Raw genomic sequence first — 16,304 nt, forward strand, 5'->3', positions numbered from 1 at the left:
GGGGTATTAGAGGAAGTTCAAGCTCTCACCTAGGTAGAAGAAAATCATGAGAGAGCAATGAAGCACAGTTGCGCAAGGTCACAACAGATGAACTGGAAAACATGAATCTGGGTGATGCTGAGGATCCAAAGATGATTCGTGTTAGGAGTAATCTTGAATCAAAATTTAAACAAAAACTCCAAAAATTATTAATATCATATGTGGATATATTTGCTTGGAGTTATAAAGATATGAAGGCCCGTCAACAAGCAACAACGGTACTAGATGAACCTGAATTATGCAAAGGAGGTTAAGGAGGAAATTGATGAACTCTTAAAAGTAGGGTTCATATATCCAGTGGATAAGGTGACTTGGTTGTCACCAATAGTGATTGTACTGAAAAGAACGAAAAGCTCCACGTTTCTGTGGATTACCAGAAGCTCAATGCTGCAACATAGACAGATCCTTTTTCACTTCCGTTCATAGATTCCGTGTTAGATATTGTCGTCTCGCAGGCCATGAAATGTTTTCTTTCTTGGATGGTTTAAGTGGATACAATCAAGTCTTGATGGCTCTAGATGATCGAGAAAAGATAGCTTTTGGTACAGAATGGGGAGCATTTGCTTTCAATGTGATGATATTTGGTCTGAAGAATGCTCTAAGAACATTTCAAAAAGAATGGTTCAATAAATTTTCTATGATTACTTGGTCACATTTAAAAAAGTATTCTTGGAGGATTTTAGTGTCTTCAGCAAAATGGTGAAGCATCTCCTGTTTTTGACAATGTGTTTGGAAAGTTGCCGTATCGCCCGTTTGAGTCTCAATCGAGCTAAATGTGCATTTGCAGTCACCAGTGGAATCTTGTTAGGGCATGTAGTGTTAGCAGGAATTGCAGTAGATTCCAAGAAGGTGGAAGTAATTAAAGCTTTATTGGCACCCCACAATATCAAAGAATTACAAAGATTTTTGGGTCAGATTAAATGGCATAACAGATTCTTACGATATCTGGCGGATGTCGCTTATCCAATGTATCTTTTCACAAAGAAAGATGTTCCGCTATGTATGGTCGAAGACCTATCAGTAATCTTTTCGGTATTTACAACTGATGCTAGGAGTCACACCAATAGTTAAACCACCAGATTGGTCCAGACCATTTCATGTCTTTGTTGATGCCTCTGATGTAGAAATTGGAAGTGTTCTTATGCAAGAATCTATGGATGGATGGTTCCAACTAGTTTATTATGCCAGACGGATGATGTCCAAAGCTGAAAAGAATTATTCTACTATTGAACACGAAGCACTTGGAATGATTTATTCATTAGTGAAGGCAATAAATTTACTTTTCATGTGGATCATCAAGGTTTGGTATTTTTGGTCGATAAACCTAATTTATCAGAAAAATTAGCAAAGTGGATGCTGATATTGCAAGAATTTGAATTTATTGTTTGTCATACACCGAGCAATCAACATACAGTCGTCGATTTTCTATCCCTACATTGACACTAGAGAAGCTTCGGAAGGTGTATTAGATCAGTTTACCTGATGCGGATTTGTTTCGGATTACTATAGCTCCAAATTGGTACGACGAAATGCTTATGTTTTCAACAGAAGGAAATTTTCCAAAAGATATGACCAGAGATCTCTGAAAGAGTTTAGCTCTCCGAAGTACAAACTTTTTGGTAATTTGCGGGTCAATTGTACAAAATGGTCATTGATCAAATAATCTGTCGGTGTGTCCAACGACATGAGCGACAAGTTGTATTGATGGAAGCACACCAAGGTGTAAGTGGCAGATATTTTTATGGAGAAGTAACAAGTCGAAAAATATTTCAAGCTGGATTATGGTGGCCCATAGTAATTAAAGATGCATGGAAATTTGCTCGAGAATGTGATTGGGTCAGCCAAGTACATTAGACTGGATGCCCCACAATCCAATACCCCAATGGAACCTTTTCAAAAATGGGGTCTGGATTTTGTCGGACCATTTAAACTGTTAGCTCAACAAACCGGTAATAAATATATTTTGGTAGCCACAAATTATTATACCAAATGGGTGGACGTCAAAGCATTTAGAGATAATAAAGCTAGTTGTTTAGCAAAATTTCTTTATGAAATAATTATGACTAGATTTGGGTGCCCTATTGAATTAGTCAGTAAAATCAAGGTGGACACTTTTTGAATGAAGTAATTAAAAGATTAACTTAACACCATCTGATTATTCATAAGAAGTCCACAATATATTGTCCGTGCAAGCCAATGGTTAGGCAAAATCTCCTAATAAAATACTTTTGAGAATCTGGAAGAAGGTCAATGACAACTGGACAGATTGGGACTAGAAGCTTTATTCCACACTTTGGCAGTAACATGACAAATGCCATTTTCCATGGTCTACGAAATGGAGGCAATGGTTCCAATGGAATTTGTGGTACCCAACTTAAGAGTGATGGTGTTTGCCCGATTATCTTCCAAAGAACCCAAAGCACACCGACTGGAATAGTTATTGGCCTGGAAGAAAAGCGGTTGTAGAGTGTCTAGACATCTGATGTCATCCAAAGTCGGAGGGAGTTGTGGATTAATCAAAATACGAAATTCTAGTTTTTTTATGCTAATGATCTCGTTTTATTGTTTAATTCTAGGATGGGTCCACATCTGGGTAAATTAAAGTTGTGGTGGAAGGACCCAAACTCAGCACTGGCACATTCGAATTAGTGACACTGGATGGTGTGAAACTTTTGAAATCCGTAAATCATTTCTGGTTAAAGCCCTATTTTAGATGGTTACCTGAACTGACGTCTGTCCCAGTGTACACTATCTCTGTCATACATGCATCTACCACGTGCCACAATCCATGTTGCAATCATGCATTGGTTCGTGCATTACCAAATTGGGCTATTATTATCATAAAATGGGGTGGCATTTCTTTAATCATTCTTAACTCACGTCGCCACCCTACTCCTTCGAAAACTATGCAACGTCATTATTGTCATTATTGGAAAATCGTGAGTAAATATTTTTTGTTTGGATTATCATTACCATGGTTTGACACTCTTATTATCTACTTTTCCTCTGCTTACAATCTTTTACCAGAGTTCACTTTGCGATTTTTGCTTTATTAGCTTTCTTTGTGTTCACTGTTTTCTCTGCTTTCTTTTCGCTTGTCACCTTCACAGTTTACTTTGTCCTCCAAACTCAGAAGCAGCAACCATAGTGGAATTCTAAAGACGTACTGCAATCCTTGATGTCAACCTCAACCAAACAGAGCTTGTTTGAAGAAGCTATAGTTTGTGTCCTTGCCATGGAACCAATAAGCACCTAGTCCTGAAGTATTAAAGCAAATGTTAGAAGTGTAGAAGAATGCTGTCATTAAAACTACAGAGGGCAACATAGTGTTCACTGCTGCTGAATATGTTTCCTAGGTTTTTGCTCTACCAATTATAAGGCACAGTCGAAGTACCAACTCCTACAGAGAAGGACATGGAATACTATTTTGGCTCCAAAGGTGCAGTAAAAGAATACAAGCTCAGCAATCATCAAGATTCCCACAACTTATTGCATTTTTGATTTCTCATGGAAATGATAATCTTGACCCACAAGGTAAATTACATGTCAAAAAGGGCGATGGGTCTATATCTGTATGCATCTGTCTGCTCTGCAGGAAAGCTAGTTGCATGGGCTCACATTTTGTACCAGCAAACTAAAGGCAAAATTGAAGAACATTGGGACTAACTCCAAGACCAATATTGGTCTATTTATCCAAATGATGTACCAAGAAGTTTTGCAGAGCACACCAGGTTCGCAAAACAGCTGCTCTGTTTTAGAGGTGCATTTGGCTTCATGCATAAGGATAAGCGCAACAAAAAGCATAAAATGCAAGGAAATGTTGCTCTGATAGCAAAAGGAGCACAAGAGGAGCAACAACGTAAAGCAGCCAACAAAGGCACAGGCCTTCCGAATCCGGCTAATCAACAACAGAGCTCCGCAGAAATCTCTTTTCTGGATACACTTGATGTCATCAATCCAGAAATGGTACAAGCTGCCTACAAGTATCTCTCCCAGTGTTCAGTCAAAGCTGTATCTCTTTAGCAAGGAGTAGAAGAAATCAGAGAAGATCTTTGTAAAGCAAAGGAAGAGCTCCAATCACTTTCAACAATCAAACAACAAGTTAACTCCTTGAAGGGGAACAAACACACTTTCGGAGTATCATTGACATGCAAGCCCAGGAGCTGTCTCAAGTCAAACAAGAAAAAGTGCAGGTGCAGCAGGACATCAGGACTCTGTAGAGCCAGCATATGTTTGCCATGGAACAACATGAAGCTCAGACAAAAGCCGACAGGGTGACTCTGTAGGTACTCCAAAGCAAAGTCAATGCGTTTGATGCAACAGATGATGCAGAATTCTAGGAGGAGCTGTCCATAACAAGTGAAGTTAATACATATGAAACTCAAATCCGTGAGCTCATGGACACTCTCTATGTTGGATATATCCAAGAATTCAAGAAAATCATTGAAATGGCATGCCACCCGGATGTGCTCCGAGAAGTCAAAATGAGATGAATTCGGTGCAGGTGGATCAAACGAAGGAGCTGGACTATTCGGACAAACTGGTCATATTCAACAGCAAGCTGGAGAGAGTACATAAAAAAATCAAGAGCAGTCTATAGGAAAAGGCAAAGGAGACCAAGCCAGTCCATCAAAAGATCCAGCGTTAGCTCAACTTCGAATGCAATATGTTTTGATTCAAGAGCAAGCGCAACAATTCGATCATAATTCATAATAGTTTAAAAATGAAGGTGAAGCATTAAAGCTAGCAAATCAACAAACTGGATGAGCGCAATGCCTGATTGGAAGATTTGGCAGGTCAAGATTTGGCTAGAATTAATAAATTGAAGGAAAAAGTTGCAACCACTAAAGAATTCAAAGATACAGTAAAGAAGTTGGAAGAATACAAGATAGATCTGCAAAGATTCCAGCATGAGCATAACGAATATGTCCAAACATTGCAATTCAGTAATTTGCCTCTTCCCTCCAATTGGCAGATAGTGTAGAAAATAATTGCACATTTTAGCAAAGATATACCACCGTTGAATCAACAACCACCGGAGTATCGACAAACAACAAAGTGCAGAGCAACCTAGAAGATTCAGAGAATCTGCATAGAAGGCTCAAGGGGGTCAGTCTTCCAGAGGAGCGGGTCGAGCATAATGCCGAGGTGCCGTTACTTGACTATATGAACAGCTAGAAGCAAAGGAGCAGACATAAGATGAACAGGAAGTTGTCAATCCGGTTAATCTGGATAATCCTTCACATTCTTTTTCAAATTATTTACAATTTCAATTTCACTCTTATAGGCAAGCACATCCATCCACCCATATTATAGATGTAGATTTTAGAAACCCTATGAGAATCTAACCGACATATTGAATGTATGTGACGCTTTGTACCACACATGTTAGCATCTTAAGGCGCAAAGTGCACCACTTAATGTATTCATTTAGAGAGCAGCATTAATATACGCAGTCACACCGATGGTTTGCCGATTACCTATCCTTTATTTACTTGTTTGTCATGTTATCTTTTGATGTTCTATATGTGTTGTACGTTAACATGAGTATTTGTGTACATTGGCTTTTCACCAACACTTGGGATTACCACCGTGGGCAACTTACAACTTGCAAGTTCAAGCTTCCATTACACAATTGTATCACACTATACCAAACCTTACAAATACGTAAGGCTTCTCATCTTCCCTTTTGACATAAAAAGGGAAGCATTCTCCTCAGTGGGGGCACCAAAACAATGTTAGGTAGATGAAATTCCCTCCATAACCCTCGTATCAACACGGTACCTCAACCCACTAACACACAAACAACAACTGGAACACTCAACACTTGATCCTTCAGTAAGAAAAAATCCCAAGGAAAGGCCATGCACATGGTCTACCAAAGTGTATGGGCACCGGAGCAATGTTAGGTTAGGTGAGAAAGAGAAACTGCCCCTATAGCTAACTGTCCAACCTACACCCTAGCATACCCAATACCCACAACACCAACCCAAGCATCAAAAAACCCCACCACCACCACAATAATCTCACATATGACACAAGTTTCATTGATGTGAACCCGAATGGCAACTACAAGGCTCAAGAGCAAGATATGTCTACTTGTATAGTCTCATGTATTCACCATAGAAGGAGGTACACAGCATGTCTTTGTCTTCACATGTTAATGTCTTTTGTCTTCACATCTTAATGTCTTCATTGGGTCACTACAATGTATCATGGCACTTAAGAGATCTGTAAGGGAAAAAAAAAATGTTACAAGCTCATAGATCTTCATGTACATATCTCCAAGAATTTCTCTAGCACACATCCGCCTTTCACACGATCAGTAGACTTTCTTGTCCATGGTCCAGCAAGCAGCTCTCCTCAAGTCCAATTGATGACTTACCAATGGCCTCAAAGGTCTTTGCTATTCTCACACAAGGCTGGATTTTCAATTTCACTCGTGACCAGACCTTATTCTTTATTGCATCTCCAGCCGCCCTATCTTTGGCCTGAGCAGCCTTCTCCTGAGTAACGTGGGCAGCCCCCCGTGGCCTTGTCCTTCTTTGTTGCATCCGCCTCGATAGATTTTCAATTTCACCGTGACCACCTCCGGTGACCTTATTCATGTATTCTTACATTAGAGATACCCCCAAAAAAGTTTTTAAAAAAATAAAAAAAATAAAAAAACTTCAGCATCCTCAACTCCACATCAAGAGGCATGAGCCTAAAAGAAGAACGATGTGAATGCCCCAACTCGCCTACTAGATCTCAATGCCCAAGAGCACTTCCAAGTGTAAATGATACATCACATATCCAATGTGTACCCAAGCTGCCAACACCTCCAACTCCATCCCTTCTTGCCATAGCACCGGAGCTCCACCGACTGCTGCGTCAAGATTAGCTATCTATGGCAAAGCCAAGGGTGGATCAGATTGTCATCATATCTTGAGCTTACAAAAACACTATCACATAATATCCATTCTATATTTGTACAAAAAATGCTCATATGCAAGACTGACACACAATATGCAACCATCTCGGTGACACTATGACAACTTCAAACACACAAGTTATTCCTAACTACACAAAGGCATAAAACCAACCCAACTGAGGATGCAAAGGCAAGACACGTTGTGAGGAGAATCCCGAGCCCAGCCTCAGCATGGTGTATAGGAAGAAGAAATGTATATATGGTGGTGTGTAGATAATCCTAGATGACAAAAATGACGCGTGGCAACCAAGTGTATTCGCCCAGGTGCTAAATGAAAAAAGAAATAGCATGAGCAAACAAGGAAGACGGGCGGCGCAATGTTCTAGAAGAATAAAGGTGGCGACGGAGTTGAAGAAGGAGAATGGTGGTTGATCGAGGGTGGGTTCATCGAGTGTGTGACTAGAGAGACCACCACAGAGAGTGATTGCAATGGAATGGGCTCTTGCAAGACAGCTTTGTTTGGTTAAAGCTCACAGCCTGGAGAACCTACTAATTTTCCAAATTGCAATGAGAAGACGAGTGCAGTGTCAGAGAAAGTGGATGAGTCAGAGAGCAGAGGGTGTGCTGAAGTCTAGAGAATTGGCTAGGAGGTTGTCCCCTAGGATCTCTGTGCAGCCTATGTGATAGAGACTTGGTTCAACTCAATTTATCCTCAATTGTAGCTACTGAAGTCGATGCTTTGAAGTGCAGTCGTCGTTGGGGTCTACCTGTGGGGGATCCTTGAGTTTTTGGTGTTTTCTTCCTATGTTTGTGCCTATGTCTCAAGGTTGTTGAGACACTAAAGTGTTTTGTCTATCTGAACAAATCTGAGAGTTTGGGTTTTGTCAATGTGAATGATTGTAAAGTTATTTGTTTTGAAGTTTCTTTTGTAATGCATGTGTGGTTTTGATTGAGTTTATGGGGATTGATCATCTATGAGTGTCAGTCTGATGTTTAGGGAGCTGTTGATGCTGCTGAGTCAGTCAGAATCAGATAAATAGAGTCAGTCAAGGTCAGCTGAGCATCAGATATAATCAGCAAGGTGTAGAGGGCTTGGATTGGCTTGTCTGGGTTTAAGCGAAGTGATGTTGAGTTAGAGCTGACTGTTAGAAGTCTATCACAATATTCAGCAGTCAGCAAGTCTGAATGTGGACTAAAAGGTAATTCACAATCATCTGTGTCATCTGGTGTCAGTTGTTGACAGTTGAGAGTTCATAGTGCTGGATCCTTACGAGGATAGGGTTTTTTGGGAGTCAGGGAGTGTCAGAGGACACCGGTGTGAAGAGTTCTGAGTCAGCTAGGTCAGATTTGAATTAGCAGGGTGTCAGTAGAGAGAGCAACTGATTGGTTCAGAGAGGTTCTGAGGGTAAGAACTTGAAACTAGTTGATGTTGGAGGAAGGTTGGAGAGTCTGGAGGGAATTTATTTGATTGGGGACAAGCAGAAGATTTTTGATCAGATTTTAGTCAGTTGTGTGTCAGTTGGGGTGTATTCAGGTCAGCTAGGTCAAAAGGTAGCAAGGTGTCCAGTAAGCTTCGAGGGTTGTGAGTTTAAGGTTAGCTGATGCTGGAGGATTATAAGAGAGCCTGGAGGACTCATTTCGGATCGAGGTCAGCATCAGCCATTTGATTCGGTTTACAGTCAGTTGGGTGTCAGTTGGGGTGTATTCAGGTCAGCTAGGTCAAAAGGTAGCAAGGTGTCCAGTAAGCTTCGAGGGTTGTGAGTTTAAGGTTAGCTGATGCTGGAGGATTATAAGAGAGCCTGGAGGACTCATTTCGGATCGAGGTCAGCATCAGCCATTTGATTCGGTTTACAGTCAGTTGTGTGTCAGTTGGGGAGGATTCTAGTTAGCTAGATGTCAGAGGAGGTCAGCTGGGCTATATAGGTGGTAGATTAGAGGCGTTGGAGGTCAGTGCTGACTTGGGAGGACAAGTGGAGAGTCATCTAGGTCAGAGTGGAGTGTGTATAGGTGTCCGATTGTGTCAATTGGAGGACTAAGAATAAGAGCAAAGCTGATTGGTGCCGTTGGAGCTGGGATCTGAACGTCCCCTAGTTCTAATCCCTTTACATTTTCTTCTTGTGTGTCTGTTGGTGGTGTTATAGAGGCCATCAACTAGCAACCTCACAACACATGCCTTAGCGTCTCCTATACATGATTTTGGGGTTTGCCAGTTTCTCCTAACACTTCATTTGGCCATTGACATTAAAAATGCTAATATTGTATATTTTATGTGTGCAATTGTCGCTTGTCTATGAAAGGCGTGCCACAAGATTAAGTATGGAGATTTCGTGCTTAGATTATGTGTTTGTACAAGCCTAGGCGGCCTTGGAAAGCCATGGACCTATATTTTAAGTATTGTCAACCAAGGTGTGAAGGCTCGTCGGGGCCAAAATAAGGGTCGGTTTGTATTCTCACCATTCATTCTCATATGCAACTAATAGAGTGGTCTTCTTCTCTACTCTCTTTCTTTCTTATGTCTTGCTTGCATGCCCAATTGAATTAGAGCTACTATATACTCATTGTGTATGTGTGAGTGCATGTGAGAGAGGGAGATTGAGTAAGAGGAGAGTCAAGCTTCCTTTGGAGTGCAGCGGCGGTGTTGGAGTGGAGCTTTGGAGTGTGGCTACGCGGCAACATCGTCTCCTTTGAGAATCCAAGCACAAGCGTTTACAAGGTGAGTGACACCTTGCCCATGCAATTGTGAGCTAGGTTAGGCTGTTTTATGCTCTCAGTGTGGTTGGGCAAAGCCCCACAACCTTGGTTAGTTCCTGCACTCTTTCTATGGTGTAATGGCTTCCCATAAATGGAAGCATAGCCACAGTGCATCTTGAATGCTTGTGAGGTTCATATTTGTGAAAATTCTATTTTTTTGTTAAGAAAGGAAGGAACATAAGGAAAATCTCAAAGCGTTCACGTTGATATCCCTATCCATACAGTTCCTGTTACACCAACTATAATTGTGACCATCAAACCACTTCTTGCACAAGTGCTTATGCTCGATGGTAGGACATTAGAAGAAGCGCAGGTAGTAGAGGCACTAATCCAAGATGCCAAAGCAAAGGAAGAAGAGATTTTTCAAGTGGGACAGCAGCGATTAGCAACTCAAATAGCCATGTACGCCCAAAACGAGTCCCAAGCGAGGTCTGCGCAAGTAGTGTCTGACTGTCTCGACACAAGAAATAACATTGCATCTACCTCGGGGAAAGAGCCAGGCTTGTAAATCATGGATCAGCGTCTTCTCTTAAATGATTGGGAGTATGATCCATTAACAGAGACTCTTGTGGAATTCTCCACAAGCCAAGCTTATGGTATTAGTTGGGAAAGGATTGTCTAATCAATATATGGGGCCACAACAGAGGAAGAACAATTGCAGGGTATCTGTGATTGCATATATAGGGTCATTGAACATGAAAGGATACAAATACTTATGGCGCAAGTTGGGACATCCAAAGCAAGAATGCCCACAACGAGTGTGTGTGTGTGTGTGTGTGTGTGTGTGTGTGTGAGGGTGTGTGTGTGTGTGTGAGGGTGCACATGTGGGTGCATATGTGTGTGTGCGTGTGTGTGCATGTGTGTGCGTGTGTGTGTGTGTGAGAGAGAGAGAGAGAGAGAGAGAGAGAGAGGTTTGAACTTACACACATGAAAAGAGAGAGAGAGAGAGAGAGAGAGAGAGAGAGAGAGAGAGAGATGTGTGAACCCATACACATGTACACATACATATTTATAGTATTGTTCATCCTAAGAAAACATATGCACATCTCACACTGTGAGTGTATTCACACATAGTCACTCATATTCGACCATTTTGAACAAGATGCTCTATCAACCATTTTGAACTTTCAAGTGGTTGAAGTATAAGGTCAACCTAACATTTCCAAAACGTTGCTGCTGCATAGTAGCAACCCATGAGATGTCTTTAGTGGTTTATACCAACAATGGTGGCTCTAGAGGACCAAGAGAATACTAGTTTCATTATAAGATAGGGAGTAAATGCATACAAGGTGATGTCATTTGGATTATGCAACACTCTCGGCATGTTCTATAGTCACTTGAAAGAAAATTAGTTTCATTATAGAATGGGGAGTAGATCCATAAAAGGTTATGTGCAATATTCCCATACGCATTCTAGAGGACACTTTCCATGATTAATGAGAGCATTCTTATATTATTTTAGTGTACTTCGAGAAATATCAAAGCACCTAAAGCACCTTAGGTTTTTTCTCGAGGGGTTCACCTAAAAATATGTAAGTATACCACGTGTGCACACTGAAGGGGTTTTTTAATTCAAAATTTTAAGATAAATTTATAGAAATACATTTACAGAAGGGGTTTTTCTAATTGATTTTGAAAAAACCTGTAAGTCTATAAAGAAAAAGGGATCATTCTATTCATAAAAAATTCACAGGTAAGGGGTTTTTAAAATACCCCTTGAACACACATTTTATACGTAGGGTTTCTTAGTAATGCACCCCCCCTCCCGAGGGTTTTGTAGATATACCAAGATAGGGGGTTGAGTCTCACTAGTAAACATGCGCTTTTGTTTTGTAACTCCAGACAGGGGGTCGAGTCTCATTAGTAAACATGCGCTTTTTTTTGTAACTCTAGTACCATTATGGCATGCAATATCACCAAGTGGTTTGTTATTTTAAAGAAAAAAACATTTATTGTATATGTTTTTTGAAAACAAAGATTTAGTAACTCATAAAAACACAATAATAAACGATGTATGTCTCTTGGGATAAGTGTGCATATGTACTATGACCTCTTTTGTAGACTTGTGTATCTAAAGTTAAATTAATAGCACATTACGTTATGATAGATTGGGGTGTGATCACGAATTATGTCGTAAATCTACTTGCATTTTGGAAACTTGTGTACAATGTATTCAAAAAAATTAAAAGAAAATTTCATGCTCCACATTTTGATCTCTTGTAGATCAATGTGTGTATATATTTTAATCTCGGATAATCTAGTGTGCTTGCATTTTGGGATCTCAAAGAAAGTGTATAAATGCTACGGTACTCAAAATATCAAATTAACTCAACACATTCTGATCTCTTGTCGATCATAGTGTGTATTTTTATCTGTTGGGGGTCATCATGTCATAGCCTATTGGGGTCATCATGTCATAGGCTAATTGGCCCAACCATTTTGATTTTGGGCGGTTCATGCCTTGATTATTGCTATTTTGATCATGTCCTAGCCAATAGGCCTAAATGTTTGATTTTAGGCAGTTCACACAACACTAAGTATTACTACATGCTATTCTTTGTTGGTGGTGGTTATGGAAAGTGGTAAAGGCAGACTAGGAGGTTTATAAATGTCTCTTACTAATTGGTTTTGTGTAATTTGAGCAACATTGGGTACTTGTTATTGTGTGGCTAGTGTTGTAAGAAGTGCTATGTGTCATCTTTAAAGAGGTGGTAAATGCTTATAAATTGATGAAAAATGACCTTGAATTTCTAACTTAACCTTGGTCATACTTTACATATGCATAACTATCACATGTAAGCAACTTCTCTCTCTAAATTGTTTTTTAAAGAATTCTATTTTGTTAATGAATATACTTCTAATCCTTAATGACTCAATACTTAGATAAGACCTAGTGACTAGTCACGTACATCCAATGGGTAGTGGTGGACTACTCGACCAGAGATCTAATACTACCATCTATTCAACCCTTTTGCAATACTGCTATACTTCTGCAGAGAAGAGCCTGATGTAAGGAAGGACCCACCCTACAAAGGTGCTAAAAAACAAGCTATTGAGCTTCAAGATGATCTAAACTCGATACACATGATGGCTACAATCGATAGTAGCTAGGGAGCTAGAGGATCTACATGGGTTGCACCTGATGGTGACGAGCTCCCTAAGGTCATGCCCCCTACAAATGATTTGTGCTCTACCTTCTGATATTGGAGATTGGTTATAGTGAACTTGAGTCCACATGGGATGACTCAAGCTCAAGCACCAATAGTGGTGAGGGGTCTAAAACAAAGACGGAAAGAGATACAACTCCTTAATCACCACACAAGAAAAACAGAGCCCACGACATCTAAAGAAACTGCAAGGAGTCGCTCTAAATCTGATATGTATTCGCAATCTAAGGAAAGGGATGAAGTTCATCAAGATGCCAAGGAGCATCTTCGAAGATGGTGGAGATGTAAACGCTATGCAGTGAATCATCATAAAAGGCTGCAAGAAAGAACAACTACCGCCTCCTAATGGCTCCAGTATATGGGTGTAATTGACTTACATTGAAAGTTTATAGACAATTGGGGAGAGGAGTTACAAAAGGTTAAGTATTATAGACCACCCCAATTGATATAGCTAAGGTAGAAGTCTTTAATGAACCAAAACTGAGTTTCTTAGCTAGAAAGAAACTAAATCGTGAACTCGCACAGAAGGAACAAGAGGCTAAGGCTGCAGCTAAAGTAGCTGACGAAGGAAAGGAAAATGAGCATGATTTGTGCCGAGCATCTGAGCATTACAAGTCATACACCATAGGGGAACACAAATTAGTGTTTGATAATGCCAAATGTAACCTCATAGGTGAGAGTGGAGGAGTCTATGATGATGGGCCTGTAGAGGTCAAGGAAGTAATTTTGGTTGAACCAAGCCTGTCTACATAGTCAAGGACTTAAATAAGGCCAAGGAGGTTGAACTTGTAGCTCTCATCAAACAAGTATAGGGATTGCTTTATGTGTGGACATACCATGATATGAAGGGAGTTCCCGCAGAGGTGGTACAACACACCATCCCCATGGTACCCGAATGTAAACTAGTCCAACAGTGACCCTATCCAATGAATCCCAAATATGCAAGCATTGTTAAGGAAGAGATTGATAAACTCATTGAGTATGGATTCATCTATGAGATTGAACACTCATAATGGTCCACTCATTGTGGTTGTGCCCAAGAAGAATGGAAAACTTAGAGTGTGTGTTGATCTCAAGAAAGTGAATACTGCTAGGCGCATAGGGATCACTGCCCCTTGCCATATTTAGAACATGTGCTTGAACAAGTTGTGGACAAGCAGGCTTATAGCTTTTTGGATGGATACTCAAGGTATAATCAAATTTCGATTGCACCTGAGGACCAAGCCAAAATAGCCTTTGTCACTGAGCATGGTGTATATACTTATAGAGTTATGCCATTCGGCCTAACCAATGCACCAACCATGTTCCAAAGACTTATGAATACTGCTTTTAAGGGCTTATTAATAAAGTTTCTCAAAACTTTATTGGATGATTTGTGCATTCATTCATCTTGGAAAGACCACCTAGCACGCCTAAAAAGAGTGTTTGAAAGGTGTCGATTTTATCTCATATCCTTAAACCCTTACAAATGCTAGTTTTGGGTGAAACACGGAGTTATTCTTGGGCATAGTAAGTTTTGGCCAGTGCTAGTGTGTTAGAGATAACTAGCTTGAAAATCTTAATAGGACTATGATAATGAGTGCTAGTAATGTGCTAGCTAGGACACTAATAATATTGTTAGTGCTGGTGCTCACTAGTTGGCAAACTAGATTTAAACTTAATAGTACTGCTAATGCCAGTGAGTGCTAGTAAATTCTAGGAGGTGCTAGCAAGTGTTGGTGCCAACTTAAGACTTTTTGTATGTATTCGAGATGGTTACTAGTTATTTAAATGAAGACATTACTAGCAGGCACTGCTCAATGCTACAAAGTGTTAGTTAGTGCTAAACACAAGTATAGTGCTTGGGGTAGAGTGCTAACTAAATTGAAAACCTTGGTAGTGCTAGATGCTAGTAAGTGTTGGTGGTGAGTATTGGTGCTAGTTAGTGATAACTAGCTTGAAAACCTTACTAGTACTGTTAATGGCAATGAGTACTACTAAGAACAAATATGTGCTAGAAAATGCTAGTAAGTGCTAGCAAGTGCTAGTGCTAACTGGTTGCAAACATATTAAAAATAATAAGTGCTAGTGATGACTACATTGAAGACACTAATGGTGCTGCTAGTGGTAGAAAGTGCAGGCAAGTATTTTCAATTGCTAGTTAGCTCTAACTAGATTAAAGACACTAATAGTACTACTAGTGGTAGTAAAAGCTAGTGCTGGCAAGTGCTAGTGTTAACTCATTAAGAGTATTGCTATAGTGCCAATTTGTGCTAGTAAGTTCTAGTAAGTGTTGTTTGCAAACTAGATTGAAAACCTTAATAGCAGAATAAGTGATATTAAGTTCTAGTAAGTGGCATTTGCAAACTACATTGAAAACCTTAATAGCACAATAAGTGCTAGTGAGTAGTAGGTGCTAGGGAGTGCCAGCAAGTGTTGGTGCTCACTAGTTAGTGCTAGTAGGTGCTACTAGTGGCATTAAATGGTGGTAAGTGGTGCCAGTGCTAGTTAGTGGTAGTAATTAAGTGCTCCTAAGTGTGATGGTGCTACTTAATACTACTTATAAGCACTATCACCTAAAGCTACTTAGTGTGAGTAAGCACAAACTTCCTACAACCCACTCCCTAAATCTACCATGAAACCTCTATGTAATAGCTACCACTCACATGAGTAGGCAACTTTCCATATTTTACTTAGCTAGTGCTATTAGTACTACATGTATAGTCAATATGACTTGAAGCCCCTTATTGTGTTAGCATAAACTTCTTGGAACCTCCTACCAAATTTATCATGTAGCCTCTAAGTGCCAGCTACTACCACTCATGAGAAAACAAATTCACATTCTACCACTTGCATCTCAAATTTTCTTTCTCTATTATCATTGCAATCATGAGCTATGCAATGTTCTCATGTGTGGCATGAATATGCAAAATAGAAAAGGTGTGGTAAGTATGTTTGCATGCTAGCAAAACACATTGTGGGTCCTCCAGTACTGGATCCAATCCCACCCCCACTACATGCAAAATAGAAAAGGTGTGGTAAGTATGTTTGCATGCTAGCAAAACACATTGTGGGTCCTCCAGTACTGGATCCAATCCCACCCCCACTACATGCATCAACAACAGGAGCATAACTGTGATAAAAAGAGTACATGCCTCCCCGTCGTGATATAGCTTTGGAACACAATGCAACAATTCCAACAAGCCTCCCCTCTCCACATATATTACCATCAAAGACCACATGTTCCTTGGCTATCTTTACAACTTCACGGGACCTCTTCTTAAGAAATGCACATTTTTAAAATTGAAATTTATGATAAGATATACTAGTATGTAAACAACATTCAATTAGGAAAAAAGCATACCTTTGTAGTAGCCAATACCCTCTAACAGCCCTCAATGCCCCTTGGTCCACCTGCCATGTACTCTAGAGTGTGCCACTAAGAGTTTCTACTT

Source organism: Cibotium barometz, chromosome 63 (assembly GCF_041138505.1).
Source record: "Cibotium barometz isolate CiBa-2024 chromosome 63, ASM4113850v1, whole genome shotgun sequence".
Taxonomy (NCBI): domain Eukaryota; kingdom Viridiplantae; phylum Streptophyta; class Polypodiopsida; order Cyatheales; family Cibotiaceae; genus Cibotium; species Cibotium barometz.